The sequence below is a fragment of the Periplaneta americana genome, chromosome 15 (genome assembly GCF_040183065.1).
Source record: "Periplaneta americana isolate PAMFEO1 chromosome 15, P.americana_PAMFEO1_priV1, whole genome shotgun sequence".
Lineage (NCBI taxonomy): Eukaryota > Metazoa > Arthropoda > Insecta > Blattodea > Blattidae > Periplaneta > Periplaneta americana.
The window spans coordinates 176,222,022-176,245,431 of NC_091131.1; the positions used below are offsets into that span (position 1 = coordinate 176,222,022).

Genomic DNA, 23,410 nt, shown 5'->3' on the forward strand with positions numbered 1-23,410 from the left:
AAAAAGTGAGTGAAGAAAGAATGATGCTGAAACTGATTAGAAAGAGAAAAAGGAATTGGTTGGGTCTCTGGTTGAAAAGAATAATAGAAGACATTAGGATATGTGGATCATATGCGGAGACTAAGAGGAAGGCAGAAAATAGGAAAGATTGGAGATTGCTGGGTTTGCAATGAAAGATCTGCCCATGGACAGAACACTTATGTATGTGGGTATGTTCAGAATGCCTGGAATATCGTGTCTAAGAACAGTCGCTATTTGCAAAGACTAGTCGATTCCATGCCCACTCGACTGCAAGATGATCGAGATAAGAGGAAGATAGACTAAATATTGAATTGTGGCTTTTTGTTTTCTTTTCTGAACGCTTAATTGTTTGAATGTTTTAAGGCCGACGCCAGTAAATTTGTTTTGTTTATGCCACGAAAGATATTTTTATTGAGAATAAAATCTTTTTTCTTTCCATTTGCAGCCACAATATCATAATGATAAAGTCATGGCATAATATATTAATGAACCTGATGTTAATTACTAAAATAATCGTAAAAGAGAAAGGAGCCATTATGTATAGTTTGTCTCTCTCAAAAACATAACAAAAAAGAACATAAAAAGCACGAGGTTGTAATCGAACGCAGGACCTCATGAATAAGAGGCCTGAACGCTACCATTACGCTATCGAATCACAGAGAGAATACTTCAATTATAACTGTAGATATCAGGCAACATGGTCCAACAACATGTAACATCGCCTGTCTCCGAATTATAGCGAAGATACCAGAAGGGAACTTTGTTCCAGGAGAGCGGCCACTTTTTCTTTTGACAGCTGTACATGGTGTATTCCTCAACTTATGCAGGATTTCCGAATGGTGCTTTTCATTTATTTGTAAGTAGGGTTTCAGGGAAGATGCATTGCTATGACCAGTGATCTGTATTAATTCTTGTTCTTGAATGCCAATGCGAGCCATATTTGAAACTGCTGTGCATCGACTGGAGTGGTTTGTAATTTTGTGTTTTTTGATGTCCAGACCAGCTTTTTGTGCAGATAACTTAGTCCATTTTGGAATTTCATTTTCCCAATAGGACAGTTTTTATACCAAACCCCAGAAATGTTATATGTAGGATTGGGAGTAAGGAAAAAACGGTCAGTTTTTAATATTGCACTGGACTTACGTTTCTCTGTTAATAATTTATAAAGTCTTACAGGACATCTGTCTGTGTTTTCCTTATTGGGAATAAGCCACTTCGTGTCTGCTAACTTGTGGTCACCACCTTGACAAGTTTTTGAAAATATACAGTTGTAAGCGATTCTTCCTGATGGAGTGCCATCGTTTTTCAGTTCTTCCTGGAAATGATGTGTAAGACACTTCACCGCTTCTCCTCCACGCCAAGCCAATTCCAGTGACGCAAGGTGAAAAAATTTCATTTCCAAACCCAGTGGAGTATTTTCGACACAAGTTTCTACAATAGAATTATATTCATCACTTTTTAGTGCTACAGCACTTTTCTTTCTTTTTTCTGGTAGGTTCTGAAGCTCTTTTCTTTTGGTATTTCTGGCATCTCTGGCACGCTTAAATTCTATGTCAGAAAATGGGTTGAACTTACGTTTATATCGTTCATAGTAATTTTCTTGCAGAATTTTTGCTGTAACATTCCATATGGTTTTTACAGAGTATTCTTTATACTCTTGTCCGTCTCCCTTTCGCATATTGATGGCCCAGTCTTTCATAATTGTAGTGATCTGTTCAACTGGAGTGTCACCTAACAGTTTATGTCCCCGCTCAATACAAAATTGATTAAACTGGCTCCAAATACTGTTTCTGTTTCTCTTTGTGTTGTTTGGTATCATTCTGTCTATTATTTGATCTATTTCACTAAAGTTAGCTTCACCAAAATGTTTGAACGGAGCCGCCATTTTCAGTTGACTGTCGATGCTATAAACAAATGGCTATCACAAAGCATGTTTCATAGTACCGTAGAGAATTTGCAGTTTGAAATGTTGGCAAATAAAGAAACAAATGCTAGGGACGCGATAAAATTAAACAAATGCTAGGGACGCGATAAAATTGTGCGATAAGCAGCCATGATTGGTTGAAAGACGTCCTTTTGTACCGTTTCATTGGTCAACAGTAGTATGACGTAGTAAGAGTGTAATAGTCAGTATAAAAATCACAAATCTTTACTTTTTCCGAGAATATTAATTTCAAAACTCTTTCACTTAAACATCATCTTCCTCTTGTTTTTATTAATTCTGTAGCTGAAACTTCATTCTATACCTGCTATGTTGGCTGCGTTTGTAATAGGATTTGAACTTTAATGTTGCGACTGTGTTCTTCCCACGTGTTCGTCTGTGTATTCGGTTTTCAAAAAATTAAATTTCTTTGCTTGTGTTCCCATTTTCTCAGGAACAATTGAAAGTAGGCAGTTTAAAGTTCACTGTTTTTTATCATACTACTTGATGTCAGTAATGTAGTAATTAACGTACTAATAGAAAATATAGATCAGAAACTTCTGTATGAGTCAAAAGTTTTTCAAATAGTAATACAAGGGAAATAGGTTAATTCGACATTTGATAATATTCTATGCCACATCAATAAATTTAAGAATGCAGTTATATTGTCAGACTCCAAAGCAGCTATTCTATCAATAGTCTCTAACACACACTTTCATCTCAAGCAGCAGAAATAACTAAAATGCTCTCTCAATTAATATCACTCAATAAAAGAATTGTATTCCAATGGATACTATCCCATTGTGGAATCCTGGGAAACGAGAATGCGGATGCTTTAGCAAAGAAGGGCAGCACTGCTTACAGACCTGTTACTAAATCTACGTATTACTCTGTGAAAAGATTTATTAAATCTACATACTTAGACTTCAACAAACAAAATTTGATAACACAATCTCAAGGGAAAAAATGGAACTCTCTGCATCATAATCCACAGTTAATTCCCGATTTACCACGCAAATCGTCTGTAGCTGCATTTAGATTGGCAACAGGCCATGATTGTTTGGCTAAACACCTGCATAGAATTGGAATATATCAGTCCCCTAACTGCCCATTGTGCAACTCAAACCAAGAAATGGATTCGGAACACCTCGAAATCTGTGTTTCATTGGCTGGCCATGATAATATCTTTGAAAAATACTGGAGTGCAAGAGGTCAAAAGTATTTATTGTCAACTGCCTGGCATTAGAAAACAAAAACATCATTTGATAATTGGAATAAATGTCTATTTCCCTAGTAATTACTTTTGAAACTAATGTTGATAATTGACATTGCTTTCCAATTTACGAATCTTAGGCCTACATTTTTGGAAAACTCAATAATACTTTCGTAATTGTCGGTCAAAGCATGTAGATTTTTATAGAGAAAAAACACGCACGCACACACATACAAATGTTCAGTATTAAAGGAAGGCATAGGTGAAATTACTAAATCTTATAGTTTTCAATCTGTTGAGCTGAAATTTTATCACATGCTACTTTTATATGTCAGTTACATTGTGCAAAATCTCTTTTATCTAGCTTTGATGGTTTTGGAGATATTGTAATTGTAATCAATTTAATTAATTAATGTATAAATGGTTCCACACGTCAAAAATTAAAGAAAATCACGTTGAAAAAAATTCCTGCCATTTATTTCATGTTAATAAGGAAACGTGTCATGTGTCATTCCATAATGACACACGTAACATTTTTTAAGTACCTAACTATGATCTTCAAAGGATATTTAATTAAATACTTAGTAATTCATGAAAAAGACATTACTGTCTTTTAACATAAGTATTCGTAAATGTAAACAAAAATTCTTAATGAAAAGGAATAATTAATAATTCAAAAAATATTAAATATTGTATAGTGTGACACACGAACATTTTCTTGCCACTAGATTTATTACCAATATGGAAAATGTTCATATTATTGTGCCAAATGACGTAAATGCATTCTGTTGATTTCCAAACAATTAAGACACTTGTGTAGTACATGTAACTGCTAAATCACGAACTTTAATAGTACATTATGCAACGAGCCTATAATGAAGGTAATTAAGAAGTGAGTATGGATATTTATGAAACCAGTGCAAGCGAGTTTCATAATTTTCATACGAGCTTCTTAATTACCATTATAGGCGAGTTTCATACAACTCGACCATATTTCTAACTTGATTTTATTAATTTTTTAGCAATGTCCCGTATGTTGTGAGATGTGCGCAGACGCGAAAGTATTGATTTTTTTCCGAGGAACAGATGTCCACATTGACCTTGCTAGGCCATAAGAACCTACAGAGATAACACTGAAATTAAATTAGACATTGAAAAACGAGATGACAAATTGAATTTATTTGAATATTATTTACAATTAACGCTAATTATTATAGTAACGGAACATAACCTTCTGCGACAGTATTGTATTTCCAGCCTCCGTGACTTTTCGCTAATTCTCTTTCGATTGTATATCCGAGAATAATCGATACTTGCGGTTTTATAACGGTAGAAAGCTGACCTGTCATTGGCTGAACAGTTGTAACCTGAGTCATTGGCTGAAAGACCTGACCTTTATTGAGTAGGTGTACTTTAATGACATGCATTAAAGGTCTGCTACCAGGTGTATAATTACTACATTTCGGCATGGTCGAGCATAAAAAAAAATTAACAGTGCCATTAAGAAACAAAATATTGCAAATGTGTTGTGACATACGAACATTTCTGTCATGTTGGTTACTAATTGTTTTAAATGCACTATAAATACATCACTTCTTGTGGAAGACTTATACACTATGCCTACAGTTCTTATTATACAAAACAACACTAGATTACACTAAAATACACTTTTAAATTGAAATATCCACGGTTGTTTACAACCATATGTGGTGATATTTCCTGTGTAATGTCATGTGACGAATATACCAATATGTCAACCATTTGTAGTACTTCCCTTCCTTGGACATCACAGACACTTTCAATTCTTCGCCACCACAAGATTTTGTAACTTCTTATGTAGCCTATATTTGACGGCTATTTTTACTTGGTCATTTAATGACACTGTATCAATCACTAGGTTATTTAGTGTCAATGGGATTGGTGATAGCAAAATGCTATTTGGCGAGATGAGGCCGAGAATTCGCCATTAGATTACCTGACATTCGCATTATGGTTGGAGAAAACCTCGGAAAAACCCAACCAAGTAATCAGCCCAACTTTAATTCTTGAAAATACTATCAAAAAATGTTCAAAATGTATTAATATTTATATCAATAGAAAAACTAATATAGATTTAAAATGGCCTAACTTTTAGAATTGCTAAATGATACCTACGGTAAATTAATTAATGTTATTAAATAAAACGATTTTAAATTAATATCAGAAATTTAGTACCATTTACCTAATGTGCAAATAATTACACCAATTTATTTATACACAGGCCTAGTATGGTGGCTACCTGTTTACGATATAAATGTACTGCTTAAGCTTGTTTTTAATATGAAATAAATTAACATAAACCAATTTTTTAAGTTTTTAATTCAAGGAATTAAAAAAATAATAAATATTTTATTCGAACTTTAGGCATAAATTGTCTTATGCTAATTTTAGGCCTACACACTATATTTTTACAACAGTTGTTGTTTAGTCTGTCCAAAGACAGGTGTGAACCTCACAAGTGATACCAAGAAGGCATCACTTATGAGGCAACTAGGCCAGGAGATAATGGGATAGCCAGTTCCTTTCCCCCTTATAACAGTGTTATGGAACACATATTTTCAAGAGTGTTTAACTTACAGTTTATGTACATTGAAAAAAACGCACACACAATTATCTAAATCAACAATAAGTATTTGAAATTCCACTACTAATTATGTTTAGACGTAAAGACTTCCAATAACAACAAAATTTGTAACTGGATTTTAGGATAAACTTTAGTGACACACGAACATAACATTTTTGTCATTGTGTTCCGTGTGTCACGTGTTTTTCTTGTAGAATACGTATATACAGTAAATCAAAATGTTGTCCATATAAGAAGTTGATTGTTATGTGATGTTTCTCACTTTTACATTTATAAAACATGAAAAAATGAAATGGTTTTGAAGAAATATAAACAAATGTCCATTTGAGCGTGACACACAAACTCTCAACCTTTCCTTGTAATAATTGCAATCAAGCACGAAATAATCATTGTATTACGGAACTATGCATTGTAATTATTAACAAAGGTCCTCACTTCATTATTAATTGCATTTAACATACAGAAGTAATGTTTTATTTGCCTTAAATATGCATTCAAATATGTGATTTCTAGTAGATAATTTCGCGCTCTTAAACCACAGGCTTCTTGGCGCTTTTTCTCCCACATACGTGTTGTTACACAGTGAGTGTTATCAGATTCAAACAAATCGGATCATAACGAAAAAAAATGACATTTAACAAGCAGAGATTCGTGAGATTTTTATTTTTCGTGAAAATATCGCATTTTTGTGGAATGACACTCAAACATAATTTTATTCTGGTGTCCTTGGTCTTTGAGAATCGCTTTTTTGTCACATTTTTGCCAAAATTTCACCTATGCCTTCCCTTAAGATTTATCATATTACTTCCATTTTTGTCCATGGATGGGGAGGTAATTACAAATAATTCTCTCCATTTCGTATTGATTTTTATACCATTTTGTAAAGTTTCGTTTTATTTTCCGACAATCTTATACAAATATAATTATTGCTCCTTTCCAGTGCATAATATTTTCATTACTCACGACACTAACCTTTCTTTGTTGATTATAGTGATCGCATAAGTTGACTAAAAATTTCATAAGGGTAGATTTTACATGGAAATAGAGTTGAATGCAACCTATTACTATTTTTCAACCCTCGGCCCACAAGCGCGTAAGAACTCTGCTACTTAAAACTTATTTGCGTGGGAGACAGCAAGAAACAAAATAATAATGAGTAATAATTTAAAAGTATATATCTTTATCTCATCGATTCAAAATTATATATCATAAAAATTTCAGTAATAGAAATATTTATGTACTACATATTATGTGATAAAAATGAAGTTATGTTGTATATATTCAGTGCAGTTGTATTCAAAAGAAAGCATTATTGAAACCATCAATGACGTTATGTTTTATCAAACTCTCAACTGTAACATTCTACAGTTTAAGATAGCCCTAAAGTAGGATTTATTTTTTCATATCTTTAAACTTCATGCATGCAGTGACCGCCACGTCCCAAAAGAAGAAATAAAAATTGGTATAATACGTTTTGTTATTTTCGTTGCTTTGAATATATGTTAGTTTTATAGTTTAAACATCATGTTATTCTGTGTTGCAATACAGCTATGATCATCCATGAATTAAATTTATATTAATTGAAAATCTTTGTAATACGAGAAAACAGAAACAAGTGAGTAACATTCCTTTCTTTTAAGAACCATCCCCTCTGGTGTTTATTACTCGTATTTGCCCATATGCAGTCTTTTGCCTTTAATTTATTAACTTTAATTACAATTTAGGGAATTTTAAAGTAAATGTAAGATATTTTTGGTCATTTTTCTCAGTCATTTCTAGGTCGTCAACATCCGTCCCTTCCCTATTACTAGGGCTCGGGTTTCTTTGACGTGTCATATTTTATCCTGATCTATTTTTACAAACCTAAGTTACATTAAACACATTTCTAGCATTTCTGAACAGTTTTATTATTGGTTATATAAATGCATTTTTTTCCATTTTATCATTGTCATAAATATCCGCCATGTTAGCTCTGTGGTCACGTGTCTGCCTTCAGACTATCCGACCTGGGTTCGATTCCCAGTGAGATCAGAAATTTTCATGTAAAATTTCTACCTCGGGTCTAGAAGAGATGGTGGTGCACAACGTCCAATCACTAAATTGTCCACCAATATGCCTTGGTTAAATCTCAAATCTCTCCACAGTGCATATGAAGAGAAAGCATGTGTCACTGTTGATAGTGATTCGTCCGTCGGACGGGAAAGTTTAGCCTGGCGGCTCCCTTGGTGCTATTCGACAGGAATACGCTACGTGCTGGCAAGGGATTTCCCCTTCTCCCTTCCTCACCCATTCCCTACATTACACTTACACATACACTCACTCTAGTACACCACATAACTCCTCAGAAATACTCATCATGTACAGTATGTCCCGCCGAAGTGGTGTGCAAATTGAAAATGGGTCACAGTGCAACCATCTGTCCGCAGTGTGTGGAACCCGAATCACGTAAGTGAAAGGATAGGCATTAGACACATACACACCCGCCCACTTCTATACTAGTTCCACAGCTTAAAGCTTCAATGTTAATGTGAGACGTGGGTTTCCTTCCCACTGGTAAGAATGGGAAATATGAGTTGTTGCAATATAAAATAAAATTCACGAGAACAACACGTTATATACAATCCTTTCAGCCTCATCCTATAGGAACCATGCCCACTTGTATCCACATCTTTAAGCTTCGATGTTAACGTAAGATGTATGGAATGAATTTTTGCTGCGTGGTTTCCTGACAGCTGCTAAAATAAAGAAATGTTAGTAAATTGGACTATATAGGTTAATGCGATATAAAATAAGATTTACAAAATGCAAGATATTCTATACCAGTGGTCGTCAGCACTCGCTGAAATGTGCAATGAGTACGCGGTGCCGTCCTGTGCGCACTGTCGTGCAACAGGGAGAGATAGAGAGCATACCCCTAGCAGCTATGAGAGCACTATAGTGCACTGCGTTTTCCACGGGTAAGAGAGGCTAGCCCCAGAGTGCTCTGTGCTGACGACCCTTGTTCTATACAGTCACTTTCCATATTATCCTATAGAAACCACGCCCACTTGTTGACCACTTAATACATGGCGGATATAGGTTCAAATGTTTCAAAGATGGTGGCGCGATCGCCAATCTATATTCTTACTTCTAACTCGTTGGACGCGACATAATACAATATAGTCATGTGGGTTTTCGGCTTTGCGGGCGCTGTTAATCTCGCTTTCTCGATTATTGTTCATCTCTACTAGAAATGTATGTTTTCCGCCGACTATTTCCAGATAATTAGGCAACAATATAATTTCTTGGCATATATGAATACCTTCTAATAAGTATGGTAGAGTAGAAACATCTTTCAAGTTGACAAAAAAAAAAGACTCTTCTTCAATTGATAGGGCCTATTTGCACATCATGTTTTAGAAATCAAGTTAATTCTGCCTCTAATACATTCAATTAAATACCTGCTGGATTTTATAAGTTTGTACGATAATATGCAGAACGGAATGGAAGTAAAACAATAGAAGTTACGGGTGAATTCAGATAAAATCATTTCGTAGTATTCTAAGACGATATGCTGTTTTTTGTTCTGTGTGTTAGCAGCTATCTGATTGCGTAACTATCAGAGAGCGAAGTGAGTTTTTTAATTTTAATTTCAGATTATAGAGTAGACGTCAGTGGCAGATCGTACCTGAAAATAATAGAATGCTACAAAATATTGGGAAAACTTTAGTATACGGATACCTCAGTAACAATTATCTTGAAATACTAAAAAGAGCAGATTTGTCTGTGTTTGTCGAATTAACATCATCATATTTCCGAAAAGGCATTTTTCAGTGCCAATAGCTAATTTATTTTGTGTGCACAAGATTGGAATTTTGGAGTAAGAGGGAAAGGAAGGCATCCGTGTTCTGAAATGTATCCTCTTTTATCTTTGACACCTGTCGTAGAGCATGAATTACCGCTACTGAATAATGGGTAAGGGAAGCAGAACATATTATCCTGTCACTGTTCTCATGAATTTTCCAGTGTACATATAGTTTTTATCATTCTTTGCTTTCTGCACAATATTGAGATCTGGTATTGGCTGCCCTGGATATTTAATTATAATTGTATCTTCTAATCATAGGCGGAGAGAGAATCGTTTCCTTGGGGGGGGGGGGAAATCAAAGCCATAGAATCCCCATATAACGGGGTTATGGGGGACATCATTTACCTCCTCCCCCCTATCATAGCTTGACCGTGGTACAGTATAATATATCGGAATATGATCATTTAATAAAGGTATTTTCGGGGGGCATGTTTCTTACAGTGTTACAATAATACTGGAAAGCTTGCCTATTTAGTATTGCAACAGGCGGCGAAAAGTGGCTTGTGCTGCTATCTAGCAGCTTGGATTGTTTATACACTTCTTGCGGAGTGCTAGGTTACGTGAGGAAAAAACGGAGAGTTGTTCATTTGATGTCAATAAAAAATGCAAATCAATAGTTTTATTTAGTCACCAGGTTCATAACATTTTAAATTAATAAGACGTTACAAAGTTATTGGAACAGAAATGAAATGAAACAATTCTCGTATTTTCAAATGTAAGTATGATTTAGTTGTGCATGAATTTAGAAACTTTCATAGATTGTGTATTTCATTTCTTAGCTAATGGTTATCCATTTTATTTTTGATGTAACAATTTATTTTCACACTGAAATATTTGTCAGTAAAGATACCGGCACAGTCGCTGCTTTAGGGATGAAGCCTGTATCTTGTAAGTTATCTTTTACATCAAGCAGATGCGATTTTAAAATTTCTGCAGGCATTGCATCTTTTGATAAAAAAATAACATACGTAGTTTCCTTTAAAATTTTGCACATTCCTCGAATAATGAAAACCAGTGCTTGGTTTGCAAATGGCACTTCTAAAATGTTTACGTCAGTTGAAGTTTGTTGATTATGCCTATCTATACCTAATTCAATGAATCCCTCAAAGTGTCTGCTTTAGCATTGTAAGTTATATTTTCCTTCAAATACATTTTATCGTCAACAATAATAGTTACAATCTTTTCATTCAGTGGTACAATATCGTATTTTATTTTTAATAATTGATTGTAAAATGGCGCGACTTATACCGGGCCTATACCAAAGTCATAGTCAATTTTTGAGAGATCTAACTGTTGGTAAACATAAGTTTCTTCTTAGAAATCTTTCGCCTTGAGGTGAACATTAATGGAATGTTGCGGCAAAACTTTTATTGCAACTGGAATATCGTTTCCCCATTTCCTTCTTTTTATGCACACTTGTGACTAATGAATTCATCATCTTGAACAATTTTAATTAAATCGACATTTGGACTTGCTGTGTTTAGAGCTGTCATTTCCGCTTGAGCCAGTTTTTATCTTTTAGGATTTCTTGCATCGTAAAAAAATGATCTTAATTTAGTGAAATATTAATGCCTTTAAAATATAGGACTAGGCAAATTATTTGTCCGAATAACTACCTGAATCACCTATTATGAAAAAAACATGAGTCCCTTTCTTCACAAAATCAACAATTCACATTTCGTATGTTACGTATCCCATGACACACTATTTGAATAAAAAAGTAAAGACCTTCAATTTTTTTATACGGAGAAACTATAAAGAAATTGTGTTTTATATGAACGATGTAAAGTAGATTTATACAGTTTAGTAACTGTTTCAGTTAACATAGAGAATATGTCATTGCTAATGCACTATCTAATTACACGATGGAGGAGTATCGTCTGTCATTTCTGTCTAATATCAGAAAACCCGCAGCTTCCTCGATGCAAGATCTAATATGTTTATTTGGGACCTTCGCGATTCTTTTATTGTGCTTTGATTTTGACTCATATTTTCGGAAGAAGGAGCTGTTAAATTCAGTGAAGGAATAACTATTATCTTCAGTCTGTTATTAAAAACAGAGTATTAAAAATTAACAGTCCTATAACTGATTTGAAACTTCGGTATACTTTTCCAATTTATTACACTCTGTTTTTGCTTATCCCTAATGTTTCGAATTATGGTTATTGAAATCCGATAATCAAAAGTGATCTGAATATATTTTGTGATTTTTGTACATAATAGGCTATGCTCCATCCCTCAAATTTTAAACGTTTCGTCTAGAACTGTTGACAATGTTTTTAGTTAGTACTCGCATTTTGCTTATGATATTGTTTGTGTTTTGTTTTTTAAAGAAGTTTAGATAATGACGCAAATAGCGATAGTAGCTGACACGCCCTATTAAATCTCATTAACTAATGTGTCTGCGTTTATTTACCTGTATGAAAATGGCACACCTAAAAAACAAAAGCAAATAACTGTAGTAGCCTACTGGTAGTAGAAGCAGTAGTAATAATAAAATATAATAATAATAGTAATAATAATAATCATCATCATCATCATCATCTTGTAATAGAAAAGTAATATTCTACTGGTGTTTACATGACTACTCCCAATCTCTATCTTTTGGAAATCTGAAGAAAGGTCTAGCATAATTTGCTAGGCATAGTTTTTAAAAAACATAGAACAAACATTTCCATATTTAACTGATATTGTGTAGGCTACAACTATAATGAGAATAATCCTTAGGACATCATGAGTTTGTTGAAGAACAAAGCTCATATCACAGTTCAACGCGCTATTCGTCACGTCATCCTCGCTGCCTACAATCCCTGCCGCTAGATAGCACTGGCGAGTCATTCACCACTTTTACCGTGAACTTTCCAGTATTTTACACCCATATTCGCGATGTTTCGGACCGAGTTGTATAGGGTTTGAACTGTAGATCTACTACAAATTATAATAGGGCATAATTTAATCAATATTCCGAAATTAAAGGACGAGGAAACTAAGCAACATTATCAGGTCGAAATTTCAAATAGGTTTGCCGTATTAGCAAGTTGCGACGATGTTGAGGAAGAGTTAAATGTGAATAGCATGTGGGAAAATATCCGAGATAATATCAAAATTGCAGCTGAACAAATCATAGGTTATTATGAAACTAAGAAAAAGAAACCGTGGTTTGATGAAGATTGTTGCATGGTAGTAGAAAGAAGGAAACAGGCAAAATTGAAATTCTTACAGGACCCAGTTGAGGTGAATAGAGATAATTATTTGAATATGAGACGGGAAGCAAAACGTACACTTAGGAATAAAAAGAGAGAATACTTGAAGTAAAATTGAATGAGGTAGAAACCAATAGTAAAAATAAAAACATTAGAGATTTATATAAGGGCATAAAGGAATTCAAGAATGGATATCAGGCAAGGGTAAACGTGATCAAGGATGAGAATGGTGACTTGCTTGCAGACGCTCATTCAATCCTGAACAGATGGAAAAACTATTTTGGACAACTACAATATACATAGGCCAAATAGAAATGATCGGGACGAAATTGAAATACAAACTGCTGAGCCATTTATACCCGAACCCACACTTTCTGAAGTCGAAATTGCGATAGAAAATCTGAAAAATTATAAGTCTCCAGGTATCGATCAAATTCCGGCAGAATTAATACAAGAGGGTGGAAGCGCATTATCTAATGAAATTTATAAGCTTGTACTTGCTATAAGGGAAAAGGAAATTGTTCATTATTGTACCTATCTTTAAGAAGAGGGACAAGACTAACTGTAGTAACTTTCGAGGAATATCACTTTTGTTGACGTACAAAATTTTGTCCAATATTCTTTTGAGAAGATTAACTCCGTACGTAGATGAAATTATTGGGGATCATCAGTGCGGTTTTCGGTGTAATAGATCGACTATTGATCAGATTTTTTGTATTCGACAGATATTGGAGAAAAAATGGGAATATAAGGGTACAGTACATCAGTTATTCATAGATTTCAAAAAGGCATATGACTCGGTTAAGAGGGAAGTATTATATTATATTTTTATTGAATTTGGTATTCCCAAGAAACTAGTTCGATTAATTAAAATGTGTCTCAGTGAAACATACAGCAGAGTCCGTATAGGTCAGTTTTTATCTGATACTTTTCCAATTCACTGCGGGCTAAAGCAAGGAGATGCATTATCACCTTTACTTTTTAACTTTGCTCTAGAGTATGCCATTAGGAAAGTCCAGGATAACAGAGAGGGTTTGGAATTGAACGGGTTACATCAGCTGCTTGTCTATGCAGATGACGTGAATATGTTAGGAGAAAATCACAAACGATTAGGGAAAACACGGGAATTTTACTGGAAGCAAGTAAAGAGATAGGTTTGGAAGTAAATCCCGAAAAGACAAAGTATATGATTATGTCTCGTGACCAGAATATTGTACGAAATGGAAATATAAAAACTGGAAATTTATCTTTTGAAGAGGTGGAGAAATTGAAATATCTTGGAGCAACAGTAACAAATATAAATGATACTCGGGAGGAAATTAAACACAGAATAAATATGGCAAATGTCTGTTATTATTCGGTTGAGAAACTTTTATCATACAGACTGCTCTCGAAAAATCTGAAAGTTAGAATTTATAAAACAGTTATATTACCGGTTGTTCTGAATGGTTGTGAAACTTGGACTCTCACTTTGAGAGAGGAACAGAGACTACTGGCGTTTGAGAATAGGATTCTTAGGAAAATATTTGGGGCTAAGAGGGATGAAGTTACAGGAGAATGGAGAAAGTTACACAACACAGAACTGCACGCATTGTATTCTTCACCTGACATAATTAGGAACATTAAATCCAGACGTTTGAGATGGGCAGGGCATGTAGCACGTATAGGCGAATCCAGAAATGCATATAGAGTGTTAGTTGGGAGGCCGGAGGGAAAAAGACCTTTAGGGAGGCCGAGACGTAGATGGAAAGATAATATTAAAATGGATTTAAGGGAGGTGGGATATGATAGAGAATGGATTAATTTTGCTCAGGATAGGGACCAATGGCGGGCTTATGTGAGGGCGGCAATGAGCCTCTGGGTTCCTTAAAAGCCAGTAAGTAAGTAAGCCTATAAGTTGGTACCTATATTTTTTAACTTATAAATAGAAATTATCTATTCTAAAACAGTTCAGGTAAAATTGGACCCTAAAGTCACTTGTAGTATTTTTCCACGGAATTATTTTTTCTGGAGAAGTAATACAAGTGCAAGGGTTTTCAGTATTTGTATATTATTTAAGAGAAGAACAAGAACATTGCTTAGAACATTAAAACATTCTTGTCTTAACAGCATTTGAGCTTTCTTATTATCATATTACGACACAAAATGTGTCTATATAACCGAAAGAAGTGGTTTAATGATATTTTTAATTTTCAATGAAATTCAGCCTTAGTCGCTGTCCATTACGTCACTAGCCTCATCTGAATACGTCACATCTCTGTCTGCTGCAACATCTGTGTTTCTGTCATGAAGTGCACTTGTAGGCCTCCTACTGCGATTGAACTTCCTCTTCCACGTCCACGTCCTGCAGTCCTTATTATAAGCCCCTCCTCATGCTTCAGGTCATCAAAGAAAGAGTGGTTATGGGTGGGATGAATTTCTTCAGCTCTTGCAAGTTGCTCCACTTAGCAACTGTATAGTTGGTCCAGTTCAATGTGTGCAGGCCTTCCACGAAGATGTTTCGAGAAGTCAGCGCTGTAATATATTACCTCTCTCCATTATAGCAAATCAATTAGAAACGCAACAACACTATGTAAACAACGCACTTGTATTAGTTTGCCTCTCAGTCAGAACTCTGTAAGCATGGTAATACAAGAGTTAGGCCAACATGGAACAGCACTGACTGCAACTGCACTTATATTACTTTTTCTCTGAATATAGGAAGTATAAAACTGTTAAGATTTGTCCGGTAATAATATAAGGGTCTTCTACTGGACGTGCTCCAATTCATGTTAATAGAATTACAATATTTGTTATTAACCAGAATATAATTTGGTTAATAAAAATTACTAATTTTATCATAATTACAAATAAATAATAATTTAATAAAAAATTCCAATAAAATAATTAAATATTAATAAATCAAAACCAAAAAAGATTTAGAATATACACTTATCTCACTTTTTTTTTTTTAGGAAAATGTCACTTGTATTGCTTTCCTTCTGAGTGCCTCAATTGTTAATATGATTTGTACGGAGAAAGTACCAATAAATCATATAGTGAAAGAGAATTGTCTCATCTACCTAACACATCCTACTACTACTGAATATCCAAAATATGTAAAGCATTTGAACAATATGTAACTTACATATAATAGATACCATGTAGATACCGTTAACACATAGTAATGAATGGCTGTATGTAAATCATCAAAAGGATGAAATAACTGTAGTATGTGAGAATGAAGTAAAGGAAAAAGTAAAATTATTCAATAGAGGGAAACTTGTGTTAGCCGTTAATTGTAAAGGGTTGACCTCAGTAGGTGTGTTATATCCACTACAGCAGGAGTTTCCAACCAGTGTGTCGCAAAATTTTAGATTTTAAAAATAAATTTTATGCCATCCACAAAGTCTCTTTACAACGCATTTTTTTTATTTGCAACGAAGTCTTTGATATGGTACATTTTATTTTGAGACAGACTTTACCAATGAAACGTGAACATCTGCAACAATGTTCAGTTCAGTTTTTCAGCCATAAAGCCACGTACTGTATAAAGAAACTCTGTGCAACCCACCAACCGCAGATTTCACATTAATTTAAATAGGCGAGTTTTCAAGAACAATAATCTTTGATAGGACATCTTTTATCGGATATCCAGCATAGATAGATTGGGATTTTTGACACATATCTTTGTTTTTTTTTTCTAATGCCACTCAAGTTGCTGCTTGTTATTTTAGAATTTTCAATTGCATGTTAACATCGACCTATCTACAACACTACATAGAAGTTGATATCAATGCTTTTTTCTGGCGGAACACGCTGGAACGGCGTTGCGGCACATTTTTGTTGCAGTTTTAATCATGGAACCGAAATATCTGTGAATAACTATGTTCTTAATATAATTTTTCTTTGAATTCCGATTAGACCTTGAAAGTCTTAGTTGGACGAAAGGGAGGTTAAAAACGACAAAATTCCCGTGTAGTGAACAGTAAGCATCTCCCCGTCCGCTCTACAATATTCTGCACAGAGTTACACCACCTTTTCCTCCAGAATAAATGTACTAGTTATCATTATTATTACTACTAATAAAATCAAATAAGTGTGTCGCGATATCGTGGGCGTTCAGTAAAGTGTGTCGTCAGTCAAAAAAGGTTGGGAACCACTGCACTACAGCATACTAAAATTAATCAAATTACTACTGATATCATCCCTATAGCTCCCATGCATATTGACTGTTGTATTTCACAGAAACAAGAAGAAATAACGACAAAAACTAAGATGCAATTGCCATTTCCAAATATTCTATCTACGACTCATGATTTTAAATACATGGGAGTAAGAATTGATGATCTTCAAAAACAAATATCAAAAGAACAATCCAAAATTCAATATGAAAGTTTTTGGCGTCACTATTCTTCTTGGTTCTATATTAGTTCAGTAATTGGAGTAATGTTGCTCTTTTGTTACTGTTGCTGTAGCAGTTGTAGAAAGTGTGGACCGTGGATGTTGAAATAATGTAACTAGAGAGAGACGTGTTCAGATTACAGGAAGGGATGTAGTGCTTGTTGTCGTTCTATTATTATTAAGAATAAGGCAACTTTGAACTGTATTAGGGACAAATATAATATGCATATGATTGGCGTAAATGTCAGACGTAATATTGCTAACTCCAGCAAACATATTTGTTTAAACTGGGTTCGAGGGCACTCGGGTATATTAGGGAATGAAAGGGCAGACCAGCTAGCCAAGCTTGCTTGTTCCATGAATGTCGTTGATAATTACCATAAAATTCCTGTCAGTTTCATAAAACATAAATTACGGAACACATGTTAGCACGCTGGGATGTTCAATGCCAAGGAAGTGATAAGGCTCTCTAACTAGAGACTTAGGCCCGGTTTCTTCAATCTTTGTTAAAATGCACTAACATAGTGTTAATTATCTGTAAGCTAAAAGTCTGAATTGCTGTTAAAAATATTGCTTTTCTTCAACTTTACATTTCACATTTTAACATTCTGTTTAACTCTCTGTTAGGATCAGAGATTCTAGAGTTCAACCATAACCTATAACCAAGTGTAGGCTCAGTTCTGTTTTCTGAACTCTGACAATTGCGATTCTCGGTTGTTTCCGTTGTTTGACTCAGGGCCGGTTTCACCTGAGAGGATAAAAAGAATGATCTCAATGTTCTCTCAGTATGAACTATTTTATACAAAATTAATATGTAATATATTCACGCATGTACTTTTGATTAAACTAACACTCAACAATGCAGCACATTCACAGAACACCAATATGGCATAATGTATTATTGTGACAGAGAGGCTAACACAAGCTATAACAAATCAATATCCCCTCCATGGTCCCCCCTCAAGCAGTTTCACCAACACTTTAGTCTCGATTAAAGTTCGATTTAATCTCGAGTAAGACCTCGTAGCGTTTCACCCACTGCCATCGTGATCTAATACAGGCCGTAAGGCAGATCACGTGACTCGCTTAACAGCCGATCGCGAAGGGCGGTCTTTCAACCATATCAATTAGTTGCAGTACATGAAAAATAACATATATTTCTCTGAAATGCAGTGTAATTGCGTCAGTAAAATTTTAAACTGTGATTGTGAGACACTTGAGACACAATTCACTTGCAACGTAAGGTATAATATTATTTTTGGTGTAAAAATTACGTTGTTGCAGGCAAAGTTCGTATGTGTAATACCTGCCTTTATTTCGATTAAACATTGCACCCGTTGTGGTTAAGTGAATTTTTGGTATTATAAACAGTAAATATGTGTAATAATATACACGTGAAAGTGAAACATTGACTGGGATGTAAAGTAAATTATGATTAGGCCTAAGTGCAGCGTTACTGATGTTACTCTTGTCTAATCCATTATTGTTAGTTTACCGTATTTGTTTTATTAAATTTAAATTATTGCGCCCTTCTTATGTGTACATAATCTACACTATAAATAATACGACGTTTGATAATATACACAATTTGAACTAAAAGCGGGATACATATAGTACCGTAATATGGGCTAATACCGATCACTTTTAATACATTTTCGTACGTAGTTCATTAGCATTTTCTTTAATATGTGCTTAATAAAGCAATTAATTATCTCCCAATCTTTAAGTACCTGTAGATACATTATTTATAATTTGACTAATTTTAATTATCATTTTATTTTTTAAAAAATCAGTGATCGGTGTTACCTTATACGATGGGGTAATACCGATCACCTGTTTAATTTCCCTCATGATCGCTGTCAAACTGTTGAAGGGGTTTTATCGATCAATAATTTATATTTTGAAAAAGATTTAAAGAAAAATCAATGATCAGTGTTAACTGATAGAATGGGGTAATACCGATCACCTATTAAATTTTCCTTATGATCACTATTAGAGTATGAAGGTGTTATACTGATCAGTATTTTAAGTTTAAAAAATGTTTAAAAATCATTTTAAACTTAGGGCTTACAAAGAACAATGTACCATGCTATATTTCATCATTTTTTAAGAATACAAATTACAGAATTCATGTAAATCCGATTTTGGGATTACTCCCATATTTGTTTTCTTCCACTGCTCCATGCTGCCTTCAGTGGATGAGAGAATGCCACATCAAGTGGCTGATATAAGTGAATTGTATTAGGTGGCAAGAACACATGCCGTATCTTATATTGTTTTCTTCACATAGCTTTATTATATTTATGGACAGATAACTAGATAAATTAACGCCGATTGTTACTTTAGGTCCTTGTAATTTCTTTGCATAGGGGAGAAGCATCTTACAAAACCATTTCTCAGAAGTTCCTAGGTCAAACCAGCCGCTTTTATTGCGACCATATTCTGCACCATTAATTCCACCTTCTGTCCAGGTATCATAGGGACGTGTGCTTCTGTACACGGTGAGGTACAGGGCCACCTGCAGCTGCTGCCACCATAACACTAATACTTGTTTTAGACCTGTCCAAAATTTTTACTGGATGTTTCGAACCTCGTTTAACTATGATCTTACTCTGCCCAAGGTCATCGAAAAAATTAGTTTGTTCGTAGTTTATCAAATTTGAAGGCTGAACTCCATTCAAGGCCTCTTCTAAATTAGGAAAGAATTGATTCATTGTGTTTCTCGTTATGAATGCTTTGGATCGCTTCTGTTTTCACTCATTCTGCTTGAGAGCTCCTTATTCCTAGTTAGGAATCCAAGAAACCACTCATTTCCAGGACGATTATTCGTAAATCTTTTCTCCTCTTTTCATTTCCAGCTGAAGTGGTCCTGAACAACATCTCTTACATCCACTTCCTTCAAGGCAAATCTCCGAATGGACAATTTTCCACTCCTTACTGCCCAAACAGCATTATCCAAGTGAACTGGATTGTATCTACCACATCTCCATGATGGTCCCGATTTTTTCTGTATAGGTCCACCCATGATCGGTGTTACCCTGGAACTTTTCGATTTCCCATATTAAGTGTTTTAATTTCAAGTAGGTATGGCCTAATAATTATCCAACTTACGAATAATATAAGTAACTAATTATACAACACATTTTAACTCTCTTCTACGTCACAAACCCTTCCAGTGAAGCAGTAGAACTGAAGTTACACAATGATATTATAGCAAGCAGAAAACGACTTGGCATCAACAATGGAAAATGAAACTTAATTAATACAGCTGCAAACAATCACGCAGCTGGTTCATATCAGCCACATTATTAGCTTCGTAGATAACGTATTGTCCGACATACCTCACGCTATAATACAAGAGCTACAATCTTTTAATGAAAAAGCAAAATGATCGGTATTATAATACTATATCGGAATTACCCCAACTTACGGTATATTGTGAAAAATTATACCTAATAGTTTTCACTACTGTTACAGTATCTAGTATTGGGTCAATGTTACTTATGTCCCTCCCACTATAGAGACACAGGCCAATTTTACACATATTTAGTATAACTTGTTGCTTCTTTCACAGGTTAGGTTTGGTTAGTTTAGGTTTTTGTTATAGCCTACCTTGCATATACGATTATAGCGCAACATTGGCAGTTATAAAAGTGAAATATTCGTTCAGTGGGCATTAGATACTCTACATTCACCGCCTTATTTCTATATTCGCAATTATGCATCATAATTAAGCATAACGCTACATATAACTTGTAAATGCAATTTGTCTACACTTCAATTGTATTTATTCGTTTCATACGGTACTCCAGTCTGATTAGTTTAATATGTTACCAGGCCTAAACTAGCGCTGAGGTAGTTCCCTTCGTATTCATACACCTTGCATATACTAATTAGTTCGGTTAGTTCAGGCTTTTATTACGCCTCGCTTAGAGGATTAAATGCATCCCCACAAAAAATAAATTCAACTGTTTTCAGTTCAGAAATTACTGGAACTATACCTCAGCGCTAGTAAGTAATATAACCGTATGTACATTTCATAGGAGGAAGTGTGGTGAATTTTCTACCTTTAAGTAAGGAAGATAACCGTATTCTGAAGTTTATCCTAAATATATTCTTCTTTATTAAATCTCAAAATAGCTTTCGTTCTCAACTTAAAATGTTGACGCAAATAGGTTATGTTAACATGCTGAATTCTCTTCACATAAAAATAACACAGTTTTATAATCCTGCCACATTATACAACAAATAAATGGAACTTATGCACACATTACTTTGAATAACAATTTAATTGTTTTATTTATTTGTTCCCTACTATACTGGGTCGTATTTAATTCTATTTATCTAACCTGCCAGATGAAGTAACCCACACCCGTACGTACCTATCTATACTAATTTCATAGGAGGGACTGTGGTAAATTTTCTACCTACAAGTAAGGAAGATAGATGTGCTAAATTAAAATCACAATATAAATAATTCTCCTTTATTAAATCTCAAAATAGCTTCCATTCCAAACTTAAAATGTTGATGCAAACAGGTTATGTTAACATGTAAAACTCCGTTCACATTAAAATAACACAGTTTTGTAATTATTTCTGCAACATATTATGCAGTAAGAAGTGAACATATCTTATACACACATTACACTAAATAAAATTGAGCACCGACACGCATTACAGTAATATATTTAACTCAGCTCCGTACACTCAAATAGAAAAGCCCGACCCATCGAGTGACGTCACACATCCTGCATTACGGCCTGGTCTAGATCACGATGGCAGTGGTTTCACCACTCACTTTACACCCGTATAACTACCTTAATCGAGAGTAAAGGCTGGTTCACAATAAACTGGAAACGAGAATCGGAACGAAAACGAAAATGGTAAAATTGTTAAAATGTATACATTTAAATGTGAGCATTCACAATTAACGAAATGCTTGCAGGAGCCCGAGATCGGGAACGGAGAGTTGGCCAAGTTTCAACTTTGGCATTCACGTTTCCGATCACAGCCCCCTAGATTCATTCTATTGCCATCTAAAAGCTATTTTGTCGTCGTATATTTTATAGCAAGAAGACCGTGACATAACCTATGCATTATTTTGTTCTGTGCTGTGCATCATGGAGCAAGTTTTATTTGATGAGATTCTAATATTGAAATCCTCATATTTATGATAAGCGGCACGCCTCGTATAAAGATGAGAAAATGAAGGACAATACGTGGCTTTCAATAGCTGCATCTCTGAACACCGATCGGAAACGAATCATATTTTATTACTGTATTGGTTGCATTACACACCACATATTCACGCTTCAATTCAATAACTACTGTTGTGTTCATTTTTGTTCTATTACAAATGTTTCTTCTCTAATTATTTTACGTTATAGTAGACAGAGAGGATAGAAGTCTTTCTATTCTCTCAGGTTTTATTTCTGCTTCTTTCTGTCATCTGTATCACAGTGGTGTGGAGCGGTGTATTGGTATTTCTGTTGTGAAATGGAAAACACTGGAACAATAAGAAATCGTGGGACTAATTTATTTTCGTTTGAGAGAAGCCTTCTGTTGAAATAATTTCGCAGTATAAACCAATTATTGAGAATAAACAAACAAACGGATCTACGTTGAAAGCGTTGGTCCCTATCCTGAGCAAGATTAATCCATTCCCTACCATCATATCCCACCTCCCTCAAATCCATTTTAATATTATCTTCCCATCTACGTCTCGGCCTTCCCAAAGGTCTTTTCCCCTCTGGCCTCCCAACTAACACTCTATATGCATTTCTGGATTCGCCCATACGTGCTACATGCCCTACCCATCTCAAACGTCTGGATTTAATGTTCCTAATTATGTCAGGTGAAGAATACAATGCGTGCAGCTCTGCGTTGTGTAACTTTCTCCATTCTCCTGTAACTTCATCCCTTTTAGCCCCAAATATTTTCCTAAAAACCTTATTCTCAAAAACCCTCAATCTCTGTTCCTCTCTCAAAGTGAGAGTCCAAGTTTCACAGCCATACAGAACCATAGACAAATAAATAGAAAGACCCGCAACTCAATGCATTACCTTCGACACACTATTGACGCGACGTCGAGACACTTGGCGGCAAAACATCGGAACTAAATCTCGTTACACATAGCGGCAGAATGCGGAACTACATCCCTTGTTACACGGCCCGTTCGGTATTACAGGTATCCGTTATG

The 23,410-nt window shown here is 34.8% G+C and overlaps 1 protein-coding gene and 1 long non-coding RNA gene across 4 annotated transcripts in view; one reads left to right on the forward strand and one right to left on the reverse strand.

The window, feature by feature from the left end:
- The window catches only part of LOC138715554 (uncharacterized), a 93,231-nt gene that overhangs the window by 47,599 nt on the left and 22,222 nt on the right, over positions 1 to 23,410 (forward strand). Inside the window, exon 6 of one of the 3 annotated variants that reach the window (XR_011336441.1) lies at positions 1,331 to 2,643. The exons of the other annotated variants lie outside the window; for them this stretch is intronic. This is a non-coding gene — a long non-coding RNA (uncharacterized lncRNA). Of the gene's footprint in view, positions 1 to 1,330; positions 2,644 to 23,410 lie in introns of those variants that run through there. 3 annotated transcript variants of the gene reach the window in all.
- Positions 1 to 23,410, reverse strand: part of LOC138715553 (uncharacterized) — a 50,384-nt gene that overhangs the window by 5,356 nt on the left and 21,618 nt on the right. The gene's annotated exons all lie outside the window — the stretch shown is intronic.